The sequence below is a fragment of the Daktulosphaira vitifoliae genome, unplaced genomic scaffold (genome assembly GCF_025091365.1).
Source record: "Daktulosphaira vitifoliae isolate Bord-2020 unplaced genomic scaffold, ASM2509136v1 Scaffold_4, whole genome shotgun sequence".
In the NCBI taxonomy this organism is placed as follows: domain Eukaryota; kingdom Metazoa; phylum Arthropoda; class Insecta; order Hemiptera; family Phylloxeridae; genus Daktulosphaira; species Daktulosphaira vitifoliae.
In genome coordinates, this window is record NW_026099575.1 from 23,488,790 (window position 1) to 23,510,580 (window position 21,791).

Here is a 21,791-nt window from a genome sequence, read left to right on the forward strand (position 1 = left end):
ATAGCTGGCCTCACTACAGTCTTATAGAACATACCTTTCAGCTTCATAGGAATTATTTTATCGCATAACACACCAGACGCTTCTCTCCACTCTACCTACCCTCATTTAATCCCATGTCTTACATCCCCGTCAATTCCAAGTAAATAATTTAAACAAATAATAATATTATAAATTCATTGTTGTATAAATCAGAATATGTAGTCGAATGTTCAATCAATATTCTAACATTGTCATGAAAATGTCAAAGCACTGTTAGAAAATGAACAAAAAATTAAATTTTTTTGCATAGTAATGGTTGTTGGCGCCAAAACTAAAGCAATTTAAAAACGTCATGTTGGAAACTTATGTATAGTATAAATTTATATTAGATGTATATTACATCTAATATATATGTATAGTTAGTAGTTTTAGTTAGCATACGAATTTTCCGTGAAAATAAAAATACATATAAAAAATAATTATATTAAAAAGTATTTATTTCATACTTTTCATTATTGATTGATGAATAACTTAAATTAAAATTGATATTAATTAAGTTTTTTATTAAATTTTTTAGTATTAATATTTGAGTAAATTGGAAAATAACATTGATTTAAAAAGTTTTTGAAAGTAATTGTTTATTTTTAATACCATCGTTTTAAATTTTATAAAAGTACGTAGCTACGTAGTACTATGTATACTATTGGGTAACTCGTCTAGTTATTAAGTAATTTTTTAAACTTCAAAAATACAGGTGATCGGTTTATTACTAATCACTCGATTACTCTCGAAGTAAATACAATGTTTAAAAAAAAGTTGAGGAGTGGGTATTACTATTTTTATCTCCGGCCGTACTCTTTCTCTCGCCGAGGTATAAAAATGAGAATAATTTTCCAAGTACTTGTCCAAAAATTGTTATTGACTAGTCATTTTCTTAATAAGATTATTATCTATTTTATAAGCTAGTCAATTATGTATGTTGCCATTTAAAAAAATAAAGTTGATACCCCATTAAGTTATAAGGGGTGGTTCTAAATAGTAAGTATTAGTTGGTAACTCAAGAAATATATGCAACTAAAAGAAATCAAAATTGTTTTTTCTATATTAAGTATCACAAATCAACAAAATCACATAACTTGGATGTTAGAGAATTAAAAATACAAGTAATACTGATAGTGTTCACTTATTATGGGATGCTATATAACTAATTCAGTTACCTTATTACTATATACACTTGAAATATCAGATCTATTTGATATTCCAAGTTAGTTTTTACAGTTATTGCTTCTTAAACAGGATATTATATTTCAAATCTAACATCAAATTTACGAGAAAAAACAATTTTACAAATCAAAATATTTTACTAAAATACATTCAAACATTTTAATTTTTTCCTTATAAACATTTTTGACTTTATCTTCATGAAGTTTGCGTATTATGTATGATGTAATAATTTTGTTAGGGATAGTTTTTATTGTATGAACATTTCTATTTAATCATCGCGACAAATGTTATTTTTTTATAATTCAGAGGGCACACTAAACTAGCAGAAATGCTATTAGACTTAAATACAGCTTAGTCAAAATATTATACCTACTAATTTAGTAATGCTATTAATATTTCTGAGCACCAGATTGAGAAAATGGAAAGGCAACGAGTTAATAGTGTAGTGTTGCAACATCCCTCCATGAACGTTAATTCCTTGTATTTAGAGGACTAGATAACATTTTTTGTATAAATTATAAGTACATGATTACACTGCAGTGTGGATTAAATTAAAATAAACCTTTAACTGGCGATAGTTGTCGCGGTTCGTGGAAACTAATGAGTTGGTGTTATAATACTGTCTGTGTCTTACCTTTTTAATCAGTAAAATAGCTGAGAATCTATTTAAGCTAAAGAACTAATTTCACAGCGTATTTATAAGTATAAAATGAAATTTATGATTCATTTGCATGCGTGTTTATTAGAAAGTTTACTAATTTTATTTCATTTTTATAAGTTATTATCATATTTTTGTCGTGTTAATAATATTAATTCATAAAGCAACTGTTACAATGTTGCTATAATAATGGAACATCTATCCAAAAATATTCTCATATCACTATGTCTCAGTTTTCGGTTTTGGTAAATTTAATTAAAACTTTTTTTCATAACAAACGGTTGGCGGCGTCAGCGGTTTTAGCTATAGAAGAACACTTAAAACGGTCGTTGAAAACGCTAACTTTAATTAGATTTTTCTTTGTAACATTAATACTTCACTGGCAACATAGATATTTTTATACATAGTCCCTTAATATTTTTCTGGGGACTCTTTTTCAAAAGTGGTAATATTTATATCTAAAATAAAATTTCAGTTAAAACGAATTTGATTGATCTATATTTGGTAAAAATAAATATTTAGGATCCAGGAATACATGAATTTCTAAAATTTGTTTTGGCCACTTCCGAGACACTCAAATTTCAGATTAGATTTATTTACTACAACTAGGTTAGGATTAAGGTAAAGGCATAACCGAAGCTCCTAATTTTAAATCATGGTTTAAAATTATAAAAATGTACCAAATACCAAGATTGATCTTTACAAAAAAGAACTATTATAATTCGTTTAATTATTGACTGAAAAAAAAACTAAAGCATAATTAAATTGAAATAAAATAAACCATTACTGTTTTTATATATAATGGATTTTTTTTTTCATCGATTGTGCTCGCAATTAGTGTAAACTTCTTATTAACTTTTGCTTACTTTTTATATTGAGTAATTGCTTTATCGATGACCACTAGAAATATTTTAAAATAATTTTAAGGATTTTTTTTTACTTAGTTTAATAGTATTTATTTCTTGATTTATAATGGGTAAAATATTTTTGAGGACCATTCTTTATTTCTTATAAGGATCTTATTAAGTTTAGAAATTGATTGGTCGATAATAACTTTAAAACTAGTACTTCGTAAGTTATGAACATTTTTATACCTGGTTAGGAGGTGCAGCGTGACAGATAGATTTGTAATGATAAAAATAATATAAGTTGCACTTAGACTCCAGTTTATATTTTTAAGTATAAATAACTTCCGAAATACTAGTTCAAAAGTTTTATTTTCAAATATTTTTTTAGTTGGATCATTTTGTTTACAATATTTAAGGTAGTGAAATATACAGAATGATTAGTTTATCATATACCACTCGATTTCTCTCAAAATAAATATAGTTTAGAAAAATAAAATTTTGGACTTTTTTAGTAACATATATTTTTAATACATATATGCTTAAAGTGTGGTATTAAGGCACATTTTTGTGAGTTTATATTTATAAATACACTAACTGGAAATACAGAATGCATTATTGTTGATAGTTAAAATTGACAATAAGCGTATCTGTGATAGCAACGTCATAAAAAAAAAATATATATCTACCTGTATTTGTAATTTCAGATATATTATATATGTATATTAACTCAAAAATTTGAAAATTAAGTTTTATATATGATTAACGAATAAAGTTATGTTCAAAATTCAAACACCATTTACTATTAAAATAAAACTTCAAACATTTTATTAAATTCAAAATTTATGTCCCCATTTGAAAAAACAAAATTGTATATAAATAATTAAGGAATAATATGTAACTAAAAGTAATCAATAAAAAAACGTTTAAATTATTATTATTTTGTAAGTTATTGAGTCGATTTCAATAAAAAAACCACTATATATATATGTGTAGTTTGGAGTAACTTCCAAAAATAGAGTAACCTTGATAGTAAAATTAAAGAATAATAAAAATTCTACAAGTAATGCTCTTTTATTTTAAATGGAATATTGAATTCCTATTGAAGTTTTAACTTGAAATAAATTTAGATCGTTAAGTGTTACCTCAACGTCACATCAGGTTGTTTTACAAGTATTTACCTTTCTATCTTTCTAGTTGGTATATGCAAAACTGTTTGAATATTCACTAAATATAATTATGTATAGAAATTAACGTGTATTGAAAATTTCAAGACAATATGTATTGGTCTTAACGTTAACTTTATATTAAGGATTATAATAATTATTTTCGTATACTGTTTACTGTATATTTGATAATCATAATTATTAATATTTGGTTTATTTATTTTCCGGTATCATGTCCAACAAATATTATAATTTTTGTTTTTTAACATTGCGTATAATATTTTAATTTAAAATAAATTTTTAATAAATTATTTAAACAATTTGATGGTACAAGATTCAGTGACCGAAAGCATATTATTTTTGGATTAAATATAAATACTTCCAAATCTTATTTTAGAAAAAGGTAGATATACATTATATCTGTTTTTTAGACACAAATGCTCACATATATAAATATATGTAAACACGGAGTTGTTAATATATATGGTTTAGATTACAATCTAAATGGTCTATAGAGTGAACATTAAAGGTAAAAAACATTATAGTTGAAATACATACCCGAGTTTGTTTTGTTAAATTTTAAGTTAATTAGATTTATCAAATATATGTTCATATAACGTAAGATAAAGTATCATTGACAATTATGCATATATAATGTATACATTGCATACTTAAAATTTGCAAAAATTAATTAAAAATTGAATAGTTCCTATAGAATTTTTTTGAAAAATATTTTATGAAAAAACTTGTGCACAATTTATCCACTGAAATAAGTAAACTATGATAAGATAGCTTTAAGTCATTGTCAGTTTTTATAGACGTTTGAATTAACAGTCATGGAATCATCATAGTATGTATAGGTTATATACATATAAACTTTCGATTAGTCTTCCAAAACTATTATAATAAGAAAATCTAACAAATGTAGTGAAATTTATCGAAAAATTTCAAATGAATGATTAGAATAATCATTAACATTGACAATTCGTCATTATTATTAGAATAATAATAATGACGAATTGTCAATGTTAAAAAATAGTTAATATTCAAATCTCTAAGCACTATTGAAACTTTGAAATAACAGAACAATAATATACTGTCTATGTTTATATTAGTGGGCTGTGTTTAACAAACCATTTTGAATTCCTAATGAATTTAGTTTATTAAATATTCCTTTTTTTTCGTTGAATATCATGTATTTACATTAATTGATGTTACGAAAACTAATAATACATTTTTGGAGTTAAAATTTTTTTTATTTTTTATTAGAAATATACAATCTGTACAATGAGCACAATAAGCCTATACAATAAGAGTAGAAAAATTTACATGAATACATTTTGATAATAGAAACCACTCATTAGTGACACTTCCCATGATTTTTTTTTATTTTTTATACTTCTAAAATTTTTATTTTATATTTCCAATGACTTAATTATATTAGTATTAATTGATATTATTAAATAGAAGATCACGGCACCACTTACGTTTTAAACGGCTGTGTGGGTCTTCAGGTATGGACAAAGTATGGAGAGGTATTTTATTAGGAGATTAGATTGGGAGACTAATTTAATGTGGAATCTTTTATAGTAGGATATGGCTTCTTCACAGACTGTTTTAAGTTAAGGTCGTTATGGAGTGTATAATTAGAGATATAAGGAGGTGCATTGATTTGTTTTCTTATGACAATATTATGAAAGCATTAAATTTTATTGGTATTGGATTTTTTAGCATTGCTAAAAATTAATAATATAAAAAGTTAATAATATAAAAACAAAACTTTTTCATTTTTTTTTTTTTAAAGGTCGCATATCATAATACTTAAAATGTGTCAACGTGTACGTTGCACTTGACAATAATTACTTTTAAAAAAAACGAAGTTTTACAATATTAATAAAGTAAAAAGATAAATAGTAACAAATAGGAGTTTTCATATAATTTTAATAATATATCTTTTACTAAATTGTTTTATTAAAAGTTAGTATTTTTTTTGTTTTTAACAATGATAATAAGTTAGTAAAATTTTAAAATACACACTGGAGCTAAAGCACGGATGTTGCTATTTTTATCATTTATCTCGGTCGCTCTCTCGCTTATACAAAGTTGTGAATATATTTTGAAGCAAGTTTTATTAACCTGTAATTTACTTAGTTAGGCAATTTTTTTATGTTATACGATTAAAAAATTAAGTAATAAATACATCTCTGTAATACATTAAGGCTAAACATAAAAATATATTATAATAAATAAATGAAATAAATATGTATCTAATAAAAGCCCAAAAAAATTGTTTAAATATTTTATATTTTAAGAGAAATCGAGTTGAGTAAAATAGAATCACTTTTTAGATACACTTTAGACTTCAAATCGTTTATTGCGTTAATTTATCGTTACATGAAGTTTTCTTTCGAGTAATTATTTCAGAAAAGTTTGGAAATAGTTTTAGACTTTTATCTAATCATAATATTGAATTATTATTTATTGAGTACAAAGATTTCATTGGATTTTAAAATAATGAAGATTTTTGGTTATATTTAAGTTTTTTTTATAACATAGTACAAATAAATTCTGATAATATTAGTTTAGTTGTAGTTTAAATATGTTCGTACCAAAAAGTTTGATTTAATTTCAAAAAGTAGAGTGTTAAAATGTATGATTTCAAGTAATTTTTTAAATAAATTAAAATTTTGGGATAGAATCAAATAGTATCACAACTAAACACTATAGAGTTTTATCATTTGTGTACAATTTTCTATTTACTCATTTGAACACATCGTGTATTGTATGGTGTATTAGTTTGAATCAATTATAATTATTAATTTATTACGTATTTTCAATTTAGTTTAATAAATTAAAGACAATAGATTACATATAAAATAGCCATTTATATAAAATAAAAATACAATTAGAATTTAATATAAATTATTATTTATATTTATAGTGTTATTATTATTAATATGCATTAATTCCACATTATTTTAACAATACATAAAAAACTTCAGTGATCTATACAGATTTTTAAATATATTAGATAATGTCAATACAGTATTTTAATTTTTAGTAGTATAATATGTAGAGGAAACATTAAAATCTATTTATAATCTAAGAATTTCAAAGTGATATTCGATTTAGAAACTATTTGTAAAAATGAATTTCGAATATTAAATTCTTTTTTTTAGCATCACTTTATTCGCTAAGGAATAAATGGCGTGTTGTACTTTTAATTAAAACATATTTTTTATTTGGTTTTGAAGATTTTTTTTTTTTAATTCTATCCGTTGAAACTTCTAATTAATTGATATCATTTTATTTGTTTAATTAAATTTTTAATCATTTGTACTGCTCTTGTAATAGTAAATGACGATGTTCTATGAAACTGTTTACTAATTCAAAGTATTTTATTCAATATTAAATTGTTTTTTATGTTTACAGGAAAATATTTCATGGAAAAATTTAATTCAACTAATGATGTTTATTTGTAACACAAAAAACTTCTTAATAATTTCTTTCTGCGAATATAACATTTTTCTTTATAGAATTGATCATAACTGCATAACAATTTAAATCTACATTTTGATTAATTAATAATTATTTTAAAAAGTTGTTATTGACACTAAATTAAATTTAATAAATAAGTACAAAAATTATATAACATTTGAGAGAACAAATAATTGCTAAATTGTTATTTCTGGAAAGTATTTTAAGTACGTAGTAATAATTTTGATTTAAATTCAAGTTTTTAGATTTTGGAACTATTTCAATATATTATGAAAAATATTCAACCAAAGTGGCACTTTTTTTTTAATAGCAGCAGTAATATCAAGTATAATTTATTTTTTTAATTAATTTGTATTTTTATGAAATTTTCTTTTATATGCGTAGATCTGAATGATTTTGTATATTTTTTATTCGTTTCAAACACAATTTTAATTTTAATATTCAATAATATGATACAGCACTCTACAAGTTAATTCAAATAACTAAAAAATTTATATTATTTTTTCAAAGGATTTCTAAGTAAATTGTACTTGGACTTTATGAATAAACGGATACCGTTAATGATCTTTTATTTTTCAATTTAGGAACGAGTAAAATGAAACTTTACTACGTTTTCCAAAATGTAAATACTTTTAAATATCTTATTACGACTCTTTTAAAATTCAAAATGATTTTTAGGACTACTTTTAATTAAATTTTACTGTAATTTATCTAAAAGAAAGTCGTGGCATTAACATCTGTTTAATTATTAATAAAGAAAGGTTTCCCGTATACCAAGAAAATTAGAGAAGCCTTTGGTAATGTTATTTTTAATGAATTAATTTTATCCTCAAGCGTGTTATGCTAAAATTAGTTAATTATAAGTTTATAAAACAATATTTTAAATGTAAACGAAAATTCACTATTTAAAAATAGATTAATACTAATGTTTTTCATTACATATCAAATATCATTAATCGTAATTCTTTATTAGAATAATACATAACTACAATTAGAGATACGATTATTTATTTTTTAAATTAAGTACCTTGTTACAGTGTCGTTTATAAAGTTTGAGGTAACCCTACATTAAGAGCAAACTCTTAAAAGTCTAAAATAAACAAACATACTCGGTGTATTTATATGTAAAGTAATTACACGAAATAAATAATCCGCTGTTGGGGTTTGTTTATTCAAAGCAGTGAAAACAAGCTCTGGTCCTGTATAGTTTACCGGACCATTTAAATGAGCCTACAAGTGTATCTTTACTAATGCAACTACACCGCTAGGTAAGGCCGTACATGCAGAGCACGGCAATAATTGTATCTTACACATAATCCTGTTCCACAACTATACATGTTTGAACATTATTAATTATGAGCTCTAAGGTGGGGGGGGGGGGGTTCTATTGGTAAACCTGGTATTTACACAGGTAAACAATTACTTTATTTCTGATGGCTCAGAGATCCGCTAAGTGCATAGCGCGGTGACACAGATGCACGTTAATGTAATATTTCATAAATTGTGTAAATGGAAAACAACAGTGCTTTAAAACTTAACAATTGGCAGTCCAAAGAGCATGACACATTTGCTAAACAGGACAATTACAAAACTATGGTTTGTGCTCAAACAGACAGGCGTTATAAGGAAGCAATTCAAAGAGGAAGGAAAATGACAAATTATGTTTTATGTTGATTTTCAGTATAGAGCTTATATTCTCAAACGCTGAAGCAGCTTAGAGTTGATAATATTTGAATTTATTAAACAATTGAAATTGTTTTAGAAAACTTTACCGTTGAATATCTATTGCGTCTACATACAATTTTTTTAGAAAAATGTAGCGATAACTATCTATAGATAATGAGAAGATACATTTAGAATATCAATTATTATATTAATAATTATAATATTATATTAGTTGATTGAAAATTTAATTAAATTTTTTTTTTAAATCGAATCTTGCATACATGCTTAATTTTATAAGTTACGTAAAGTAAAAAAGATGTTTACAACTTATATGAAGTTATATGCATTTCATTTTGAATACTAGTCAAATCGCAATAGAAATATGATATGTGATTTAATATACTAACTAATCTCTTAATTATGTATAAATGATATCTTGGCTACTTTTTAATGCGTGAAAATTGAAGATTAAAAAAGGAATATTACGTTTTATAAAAATTGCCTATTTTCAGCTCTACAAAAAAAGTTCAATGGAATTATGCCAAAAGTATTCATTTTAATATAATATAATACAGCCAATTAATAACTTATTTTGAAATTATTTTCTGAATTGTTGGCATGATTTTTTTTTTATCGTACAAAATATTTGGTTGTTAGGAAGTAAAATTTCCTACGAATACTAAACACGCTATAAGCTAATTAATAAATGATAACATTATCGAATACTTAGTGGTTTTTTACGTGGCTGATATTTTATGTAAATAAAACACTTGGATTTATAAAATTATTAATCATATGGTAATATTATATTGTGTATACATAAAGCATTTTATGTATTATATACATCTGAATTCTATATTTAAATTGCATTTCAGCGGCAACTGCTGACAGGGTGTTATGTGCATTACTTTTGTGTAATGTGATTGCTATCTAACTAAATGACATGTTATATAGTATAACTCACCTACCCAAGTTAGTTTTTATGGTAGTTTTCATTTATTTTGGATGCATTTAATTTTCAACTCCATAAAATATGAAATAACAACAAAATAACTCCGTATAGCAGAGTTTAAGCATGTTGGAAAACAATAATAACGAGAAAAATGAACACGCATGCAAAACTTTTAGTGTCATGAGAAGCGTATCCAATTGAATCCTATTTTGAAATGCTTCATGCTGTTTATATTGTAAATGTTTCCTTTAGCAAATTGCGTTTACTTTATAAATTATAAACAACGTAGAGTGTTTTAAGCAAGTGTACGGAGAGAAATACAGACGTAATGAGTTTAAACTAGAACAAAAAAAAAGTAAATCGAAATGGACAACTGATATGAAAAACCTTACTATGAAACGCACAATTGCATGGTACCATATAGATACTGGACATTAACTACTGATCACGTTGCAAGAGTCATTATCATTATTGCTCTTAAATTGAACATGGCAGGTAAAAATATCAAATAATGCGAAATCATTGCTCAATCTCACATACAAATGATAAAATATCAAATAAACCAAGTAATGCAATAAAGAATATAATTTTTCATAAAGCGTTTTCATGCATGGCTATGCTAAACAGTTTTTACGAAAGATGGAGAAAGAAATAATAAAACGCGAATAACGAGAAGTTACATTCACTAGGTAGCAAATGCCATTGCCTGTTAACCTCGCCAGACGACGTCGTTTTTTACATGAGAAATCAACAATGTTTGCACGAATTTATGACACACGTATAATACCTCGTATTTTCTCGTTTATATACACGATATAAATATATACTGTCTTCATCCTTTTGTATGACAATACCGTTTTTTTATACTACAAGATGTTATTTTCATCCATTTTTTTTCACTTGTGTTTATTTCTATAGTATTATGTACACGCTGCTAAGAAATTTAAAGAAACATGCTTAACGACCCGAAGCGGCCTTTGCTATAAAAGAATTATCACATAGATACCGTCAGATTTTTAAAATATAAATATTCATCTTAGTAGTTTTACATGTTCAACGTATCGTAAAATAATCAAGGCAATTAAAATGCCCGTGAATGATGCAGTTATCACAATATTTAAAAGAAGTTTATTTGAATTAATTTTTTAAAAGAAATGTGTAGTTCTTCTGTTATTGTTAATGTACTTTAGTACATAAGTCTTATGTACTATTTACTCAAGTCTTTAGTTATATCAATTCATACGTCGAATATAGCGCAACAATTATTATTATAAAAGTGAACTTTTTTCAGGACAAAATGTTTTTTGTGATAACTTAATTTTCCAACTAAACCTGTAAAAAAATAAATTAAATCACAGTAGTTAATATGGTTCGTTGAAATACATGTGTTTTTGTTTTGTAACAATAATTAACTTTTGAAATTCTCAAGTACTTTCAATCCAATAGTTTAATTACTAACGGATATTTTGAATGGTACTTTAAAATTGTTCAGGTAATTCTTTCTAGTGTTTTTTTCCTATAATATAATGACTAAATAAATGTGGAGTTTACAATCGTTATTATAAGTAGATTTACTAGCAACGTTTATAACAAAGTAACGACTGAGGTAAATTGCGTGCAAATAAATGTAAATTTCTAATTTGTTATTCAAAGCACAATAGAATAGAAAAACCGGTACATGGAATAAAAATCCATTTATCATTGGAAAATAAAAGGAAAAAGTCCCATCCGCAACATACATCCGATAATAGATCGACAGACTGAATTTATTGTGGTTATAGACCATTTACATTTGTCAGAATATTACACTGTTAAAAAAAAATTAATAAAAACATAAAATATTTTTAATTTAAAAAAAGTTTATGTATTATTATTTTGAAATCAATTACATTTAAAAATAATAGGACCTTAACTAAAAATAAACATGTTCGTAACTGAAAACTGTAAACAATAATTATTCAAGAAATAAACAATATAAGATATAGGAACTCATAGTGAAATATCATAACTCAGCCTGTGTTGTTATTATAATCTATATATAGTTATTATAAAATTCTTAATTTGTTATAATTGAAAATTAACCTTCAAAGAAGGAATTATTGAGAAAGACAAAAAGTATCTTCTTTATTTTATCTATTAACTTGTTAATGTTAAAATATATATGTTATGCATAGGTATATAATTATGTTTCATCTAATTTTATTTTGATTTTATACAAATTAATGTCAAATTATTAATTTGTATTCACATTCAAAAAATGTATTAATACAGTTTCTGTCTAATGATTTTTTTATGTTATATAATATTCTTTGGTCAAACAATTAACCTAGAAAACTCGTAAGTAGGGTAGAGAGGGACATGTTAACACCCTTGAGTTTTAATTAAATATTTTTAAAAAAGTATTCACCAAATAAAAACTTGAAACTTAATAGAAATATTACTAGATTATTAAGTCCAATTTGCCAAAAGCTCATTAATTAATGTTAATTATTTTAAAAATTATTAATTAATTAGAAAAAAAACCAAATTTGACACCTTGTGTACACTTGGGGCATATTGACAAATTTTTTAGTGAAACGAGTAGACATACTATAGATTAATTTGGGTTATGCTTCAAATATATATTATTTATTTACTTCTCAATTAAAAAGGAGTACCTTTCCACTCTTATAATGAATTTTAGATGTATATTATAATTTTTTTAATTTATCAACTTATTAATTAAAAAAAATGGTGCATAACAATATAAAATGGTTAAATTGATCTAATAACTCTTATTATACGCTTATAGATAATTATAAGGTTTATTTTTTTTAGTATCTGAGGTAATTCAATTAACTTAAATAAATAATTTTATTCTTATTTTTATTTACAAATAATGAAAAATAACTTTCTCCATTTCATTGTTATTCGAAAATTCCCCTGGTTTTTCCTCTAATTGTAAGTCTTAAAATTTGGAATATTTTTTCATTCGTAATGTTTTTTTAGTTATTATAATTAAAGAAGTATTTATTCACACTTAATTTAAAACCTCGCACCGTAAAACAACAATTTTATATTGTTTTTGTAAAATATGTTTAAGTGCAATTTGAAACAAACATTAGTATTCATTTAAAATGTTTTCAAAACATTTTTCATTGGTTAAAGTATTAAAAAATATTTCTATAAAAAGTTCCCAAACATTCCAATTTAAAAAAGATTATCTTGTTCTGCTTTCCACTATGGTCTAGAATTACTACCTAATAACTATATTTAGTAATAATATATCATTTATAATTTAATGATTATATTTTACGAAGTATTTTTCAAAATTAATATTTTACAGTTATATCGTTAAAAACCATTAGACGAAAACAAAAATTGACCGTATACATTTCATTTTATAATGATAGTAAATTTCAGCTTAAATTATTAAAGGGCCAAAATTTTGGATTCTTATTGAAGATTTAAAAAAACGTATTTTTTTTTACTGATTGTAATGGAAATATTACCTTATATATTAATTATATAAAATAACTTAAATGAATATATATTAATCATAACTTTAATTATACTCTGAACTTTTAAATATTTACTGTTGAAATTATGTGGAACACATTTTTCCTGTAAATATATACAAAAATAATGTCTTAATTATTTCAGTTAATTATTACACGAAATATAATGCTATAAAATAATTTTTTTTGTTACTGGTAGCTTATATTTTGTTCTGTTAATTTTAATTGCTTTAATATAACCCATGTGTTTGGTGAACCACCAATACATTTGTTCGATAACGCGTTTAGATTGTCTACCACACGGCGTATCACGTAGGCAAAATTGATGCTTTATTGTCGTGCATGAATGCACATACTTATAGTATAACGTACTTCAAAAATTCTTAAATGTCAATTTGGAAAACAATGATGATGACTTGATTCTTATTTTACAAAAGTGCGGGTTTGCACAAAAATACATTATTTCAACCTACTTATGTATAAACTTATTTTTTCCAAACATATAAGATTGATTTTTTTTATTAAAATTTAACTTCTATTGACAGCTATAAGTTAAGATAAAATTCTACCCATTAACTATTACAAAACTTTTAAGTTGTTCTTAATTCTGTAAAATACTGCCGATAAGTTTTAACAGCTCACAACTGGAGATAAAAGATCAATTTTTGATTTTGAATAAATATAATATTAATTTAAAGTTGAATTTTAAATTAATATTAATTGAATAATGAAATCATTGTGGTAATGTTTTATAGTTACTAGATATTTAGTAAACACATTTTCACTGTCATATTTATAGTACATTTTGTTTCTTTATGGTTAATTTTAGTACTTAATATGATAATGTCATATTGAAAGATATTCAATGCATACTCAACAAGCTATCCGTCTTTATTTTACCAAACAACTTTTCAAGGAAATTTTTATTTTATATTCATTTATTTTGATTGATAGCAACCTATATAAAATAAACAAATCTTGCGATAGGTGGAGTTTAGATACGTAGGATGATTCAATTGATCGGGAGTAGAACTCTTGACTTCCTGAACATACTGAAAAATATGACTTGAGTTTGATACTTAACTTACTTTAGCAACATATATCATTAAAATTATTGAAAAAAAATGTATAAAATTATCTCTTGGTACTACAACAACAGTATAACTGAAAAATTATGACTTCATGAAGTTTAAAATAAAAATATTACATCATATGAAGATTATGTCCAGTGTTGGAGAGTCCTAAATAATTAATTCAATTTTTTTATCTAAATAAAATTATTATAATCATTTATCTTAGCCAGATGACATTGTAAAAAGTTATTTAAACGTCATACAAGATAGGGTTCTTGTTATTTAGATAACAAATATATAAATATTTTATTAATTCATGTATGTCAGAGATGTTCAGTAGTATTTAGAACTTAATGATATTTTCTAAAAATTGGTTTATCACATTTCATGCACTTTAGTATATAGTTCATTATGATAAAACTATTAATCACAGGGGTGCTGTGAATGTCTCGTGGTAATATACCATGAGTGTACTTATACATGTACAATTTTAATTAATATTCTTATCATTTTTCGATAAACGATTATTAAAAATATATATCATGGATTTCTTAAAATGATGACCGATTTTAAAAGAAATAAATATTTTTATACCGAGGTGTGAGCAGTTTAGAAATGTTTATAGATTAAAATAAATGATCCCGAGATTCATCACTATTCATTATTTTTAAATATTAATAATTTTCTAAAATGTGATTTAAAAGTCATCATTGACCAGTTATTTTCATATTTTTAAATGCATGTTTCCGTTTATAAAACTAATGTTAATACAATTTTAAGGGGAAATAAGTGAGAGTAGAACAATATTATTTTGTATAAATACACTGCATAGAATCCTAAAAACTTCTGAAGAGGAAATATTATGTTTTATCTTGTAATTTCGAAGATTCTGAATAAGGCATAGCGAGCAAATCATTTCGCATATACACAGTGGTCCACGATGTTTTGACAAATATAATATTTTTTTACTGAATGTTTTACATTACTTTTCTTATCTAATATATATATAAGGACAAAACTTATTCTACTCAAATTAAAATTTAAGATGATCTTAAATTTTGTTTCTTTATAGCTAGACAATTGTCTAGTTACTTTATTAATTGAAAAATGTTGTTTGTGGTTATTTACTATAAAAGGCATAACATAAAACTATAACTTATTATTTTTAAAAAGTGATTATTAAAATATTCATATTTTGAAAAATCTGTAAATATTTCATACTTCCAATTAATGGAAGTATTATGAGTAGTAATGAGTAACTCATATTAGTAAAAAAATCAATGCTTATTACATGATTAAATGAAATTCAATTAGAAACAATCATTTGACTAACATATATTTGATCAAAGTCGATTTTAAGCTTTTCACAAGAACTCTCCTGTTAAATGACATTATGAAATTATCAGCCCATCGTGTTATCTAATTATGGCTGTCGTTTGACATGTCTATTAGGCGATAAATTCGTAATGAATTATCATTGACTTGTTTTTTAATCTATTCAAATGCTCGTATATATATATTTTTTAATTGCTTTTTAAGACCATAGCAGTTTCCCCCAAAGAAGGAGGTTTCTTAAACATTGATACTCCAAAATGGATTGTCGCCGAAGAGATGAATGCAACTACGAACTGATTTCTCGCTCAGTAAATGTAATCGCCTGTAACCAAATTTCCCACCTCTCAAGCACTGCAGCATTACTGACTCGGTCATACTATCCTTCTCAAATAGTGATGTTTAATGTTACTATTTATCAGTCATTACTGCTAATATATATATTTTGCTCAATGGAAATATGACATGTAATATTCAATTTGTTTTAATGAATATTTGTTGTTGACTAATGTATACCCATTGTGCATTATTCAATGACATGAAGGTTACATAGATTTCATTTTGAATGTTGATAATTTATAAATAATGCTTTAAAAATTATTACTACTCCGTTAATACTACATTCAATATTAACGGGTAAAATTCTCAACTTGTCTGTATAATAATTATTATACATTTCAATAATATTAATATGTGTTAAATAAAAAGTTGTTCTACTTTGACCATAAATGCATTAATTAAACCAAGTTCAACAAATTTTATATTTAATTTTATATCATGAAATTTAAAAAAATGGAGTAAAAAATATTAAACTCAAAGCCACAAAAAGTTAATGAAAAGTTGCGGATACGTATTTCGGAAACAATATTACCATTATCAATGCTAAACATATACTTACTTATAAACACATAGTATGTGTTTAGCGTTGATAATGGTAACATTGTTTCCGAAATACGTATGCGCGACTTTTCATTAATTTTTTTTGGCTTTGAGTTTAATATTTTTTAGTTTTTTAAATTAATAATAGTTTTGATTTTACTTAATGAACTTGAGAAGTTTGTTTGCCAATATATAACTGATATTATTGATATAAATTTTTATAGAAACGTTCTAATGAATTTTATTATGAGTTTGTATTCAAATTACCTCCTCTATAATAGAAATTATTTAACAACAATGGATGTTAAATCAACAAGAAGTTAAACGTACATTGAAAATATGATATCGCATAGAAGTAAAACATTTAATATAAAATAATGAAAGGTATCATGAGTTGTACATAGACGTTGAAGTGTAAAGTTCCTTTAAGAGTTTATTTAAAAATCGCATAGAAGTGATGTTAATAATTTTGCACACAATGTATGTATTAGTATTAAATTTATTCGAACGCATCACTGAATCGAGAGATATCGGTAAACATATTGCGTTATATTTATTATTTCAGAGCTTTACATAAAATGCTGTCTATATTTATATGTGAAATAAAAATGATTTCTAAAGAAAATGATCATATTTAAGATTTGGATGATTTCCAACAAGTATATATTTTACAATTTACATACAAAAAAGTATGAACGCCTAAAAAAGTTTAAACATGTAAAAGCACGTGATGAAATTCTCACAGCCAAAGGGAACTAGAAAAATTGGGATGGTCTTGATCAATCTAAAGTAAGGATATACTCGCACACTAACCCCATTTTCTCATACATAAACAAGAACACTACAATTGTAAGTATACAAATATATACACACAATATTATCGCCTATTAAACATAAACGGTTGTGGTCGCCATCAGATAATCATGATGAAATATTTATAACGAGCGGAAAGTTGGCGAATACCGCTCCCTGAATGTTTGTTATGTTCCAGGACTTGAACCATTGCTTTTAGTCGCCCTTTCTGCACCAATTGCCTAAGTTCGCTCTCCAAAATGGGTAAATGTTGACATATATGGTCGATATAAATCATTTAAAATAAGTCGCACGTTTTTGATTCGTTGACGAAAAAAGTATGTGAACTGTACAGTTTTAATATATGCGCAGTTCCAAATAATTGAAATAAAACTTGAAAAAAAAAACATCATTTATAATGAGGATAGAGAATGTGCTCACAATTAGGTCATTGCTTGAGGTTTCTCGACAAAGAGAATTTTGTTTGAAGAACGCATGATGTACTTGCATCTTTTTATCCTGAAGCTACTTGGCTAATACAACACGTTGTATTGATAATGATCTTCGTGATGCGAATAAAACATATTAATAGAAGGTTTGCTATTTTTTGTAGAATTGAAATAAAAAATAACTCTGTAAATTCTCTTTAAAGCATTTTATCGCGTTTACATAACATACATTTTTTCTATAAAATATGACGTTCCTTAATCAGTTTAATATAAAATTGATATACGCGAGCATAAGATATAAAATGTTTACCAATTATAAACAATCATTTGTCCATTAACTTAAAGTGGTTGATGAAATACAACCTTTTAGAAAAGATGATAACGAAAAAAATATTTAAAAAGAAAAATTACCTAAATAAATATTTTTCATAAACATAACGTCACAATATTGTGACATGTAATAATACCTTTTATTATTGTATTTCTGGTTATGAGGTAAAAAAATAAAATAAATGTTCATATAGTATTATCGTTTTTTTTTTATCATATAAAACAATGTTTGTTACTTGTAAGTACTCAATAGACTTTAGTTAATGCAAATTTAATATTGCCTGATAAATGATTTTTTTATATTAACACTCGTTATACAAAATTGACTGATTAAGCATTAAAAAAAAAAAATTGTTTCATCACCGACATTTCATTAATATGCAAGTCTACTCATTTTTCTATTATATAGAGGTATAGCAACGTCAGTACACTCACGGGATCTCCTTCTAGTGCCTACCCGTAAATGAGTTTTACATTATAAATTATGTATTTTAATTAGAGTGTATTCATAAAGGATGAGAATTCGGTAAATTATGTGTCCCGTAATATCTCATCGACTTGACATGTAGATTAATTTTTATTTTTCTACACAATTTCATTTTTATCTAATAATAATAATATAATCCTATTTCTCTTTAACGTCAAAAATCAACATACTAGCAATACTATTATTAGGATCACCCGAACGCTTAAACTTTTGACGGGTTAATTAAAAATTAATGAATTATGTAAACAGAGTACCATCAAAATAACCTATTGGCACAAAATAAAAATTGCTTTTTTAAACATTGGTGGATAATATGAAAAATAATAATTAATCAGGAGTTAATTTTATGTGATGAAAAATTAAAATAAGTAATTAGTTTTAACATTTAAATCCATCAATTAATGGCTATAAAAAATTCAATACAAGTTGAGACAGGTAAAATTTGACCTAAAAAAGAGTTTAAGTTATCAATTTATTTAATAAAAATAAATATTCCAATAATAATAATAATAATAATATTTATTAAAAATAAAGTAAATACTACCAATCTAATCTAATCTAATACTATTTTAGTATTAATTTTTATTTTATTAAACACTTTTTATCCATGGTTACCCATACATGAAAAGGAAAAATTTACTGATAACTTATTTAAAATTTATGTTTTCTTAGTTGAACAACGACAATCAAAAGAACCCTATTTTTTATGTTATATTATTAGTAATAAATTAATTTTAACAATAAAAAAAGCTCTAAAAGGATTATTATCAGAATTTAAATTATTTTTTTCATAGAACCAATGTGCTTTATAACAACCAATACTCTTCTTGGCCAAAATTGATTCTTATGCCTTTATTTCTAAAATTTCCTATTGATTTTTAAATAATTATCATGGAATTTCACATTTTAAATGTTTATATTTTTTAAACGAATAATTTAGAAAAAGGAAAGTTATTATCTCTTTAAAGATCATCTGAGATAATATTTGAATATTTTTTAATGGAAATAATGTATAAAAAAGGGGTTAAAGTAAAAAAATTTTGATGGTTCGATAAAAATGTTAAGATTTGCACATACTCCGCTTACACTACATGCTCGCTCTATGTATTTATATGCTTTTAACTCAATAAGCTATAATGGTACATTTATTTATGTAGCACACACTGATATGTAAAAACACACACACACATTATTACACACTGTGAAATCGATGACAACATACAGCAATCAGCTGTGTGATAATGGCGCGCCGTTCGACGTTAGTGATATACACGACTACATAAAAAAAGATAAGAGGTACTGTAAAAACTATAGAGCCGTTTGGTACAAAAATGTAATATTAATTAACACGTATTGTTAGTGCTATAATAATATAAGTACGGCAGGACTTCTGGTGTTTGAGATGTTAAATAATTATCATAAGTGTCATTCAAACATTACACGTGGACATCATTAATTAGTCAAAAAAGAGGTAAAAGAAGTATCAGTGAGCAAACAGTTTCAATGCGAATCCATGGCAATATAACGGATGGAGAAGCGCAATCAGGTCAAATGACACTTGCATGAATCGTAGTGTTACAATATACTCATTAAACACATAATTGTCCCTCACGTATAATCTTAAGTATATTTATACAAAATTTTAAGTAATAAAACTGCGTTATAAAACAACAATGTCAATTATATGAGTAAAATGTAGCATTTAATTTTATTTCATTTAATACTTTGTTGATAGTAAAAAGATATGTTAAAAATAAAATAATAATACAACGTACTCGTCATAACATTTTTATCCATTCATCAAAATTTATTGTAAAAAATATGCTACATTAAATATTGCTATATTAAAAATTTGAAATATTTAGTTTTTAGGTTATTATTATTTTTTAATTAGAGATAAGTAATAAAATATATGCTGTAGTCTAAACAAAATTTGATAAAAAAAATTACAGTGAAATCATCATTAGATCAAAATTCATAAAAATTGTCAGTTAGATCTGTTCCATCTGTATCAATATTTAACGAATTTGCTTGTTGTGCTAGGATTTTTTTGTTGGGATTTTTACAAGAGAATAATGTTTACTGTCTCTTATAAATGTCTGAGTATTTTAAACTGTTGTCTTTGCCGTGAAACTTACTTTCCCTAAGACATGCTTATTTTTAAAATGTATTATAATAAAAATCCAAATAACGCTGTCGTACCATTAAAAAATTAGCATGAATATAATTCATACCGGAAGTTTATGGGGTATGGTATAACTAGTTATACAATGGTCATTTTAAACCAGTATTTTAGTTATAAAGTATCAGTATTTTGTAACAAATATCAATATATAGTACCATGAGTTCATAAGGACTAATAAATGTGATCATATTTTCTGGTGTCTCGAGAGGAGTCCGACATTTCGTTAGCTACTTGTCTACCAACATGACCGTGTTGAACGTTTGTGTAATGTTGAGGATATTTGTTACCACCAACAATTTTCAATGACATGATGCAAACACTGATATTTAATACTATCGATTATTCTCATAATTTTATGAAACTAAAGTTTATTTTTCATCCGATTTCAGTTTCATCAAGACAATCAAGATAAATTATGAATTTTTTTTTTTAGTAAAATAATTAATTCTCAAACTTGTAGTACACAATTAATTTAAACTCAACCAAACCAATAAAACCCTGTTGAATAATTTACTTATGGCCCTCAAGCTACTAAATCCGGTTCTTTAATTAGGTATCCAGTCTCTTTAGGCGTAAAAATAAGATATTGGGTTATATTACCCAGTAAAACGAAAATACTTTAAAGATCCCTAGTTACTAACAAACCCTAAAACAAAACAATAACTCGCAGAAAAAAATAACATTCAAAACAATAACTTTTTACAAAAGTTTCATAGAATTTTTTTATGGACGTCATAAAACAAGTATTTCGACATATATTTTTGATAGCTACATGGCCGT

General features: G+C 24.7%; 1 protein-coding gene across 1 annotated transcript in view; it reads right to left on the bottom strand.

The window, feature by feature from the left end:
- Window positions 1–21,791, bottom strand: part of LOC126903854 (inactive tyrosine-protein kinase 7-like) — a 92,699-nt gene that overhangs the window by 48,984 nt on the left and 21,924 nt on the right. The gene's annotated exons all lie outside the window — the stretch shown is intronic.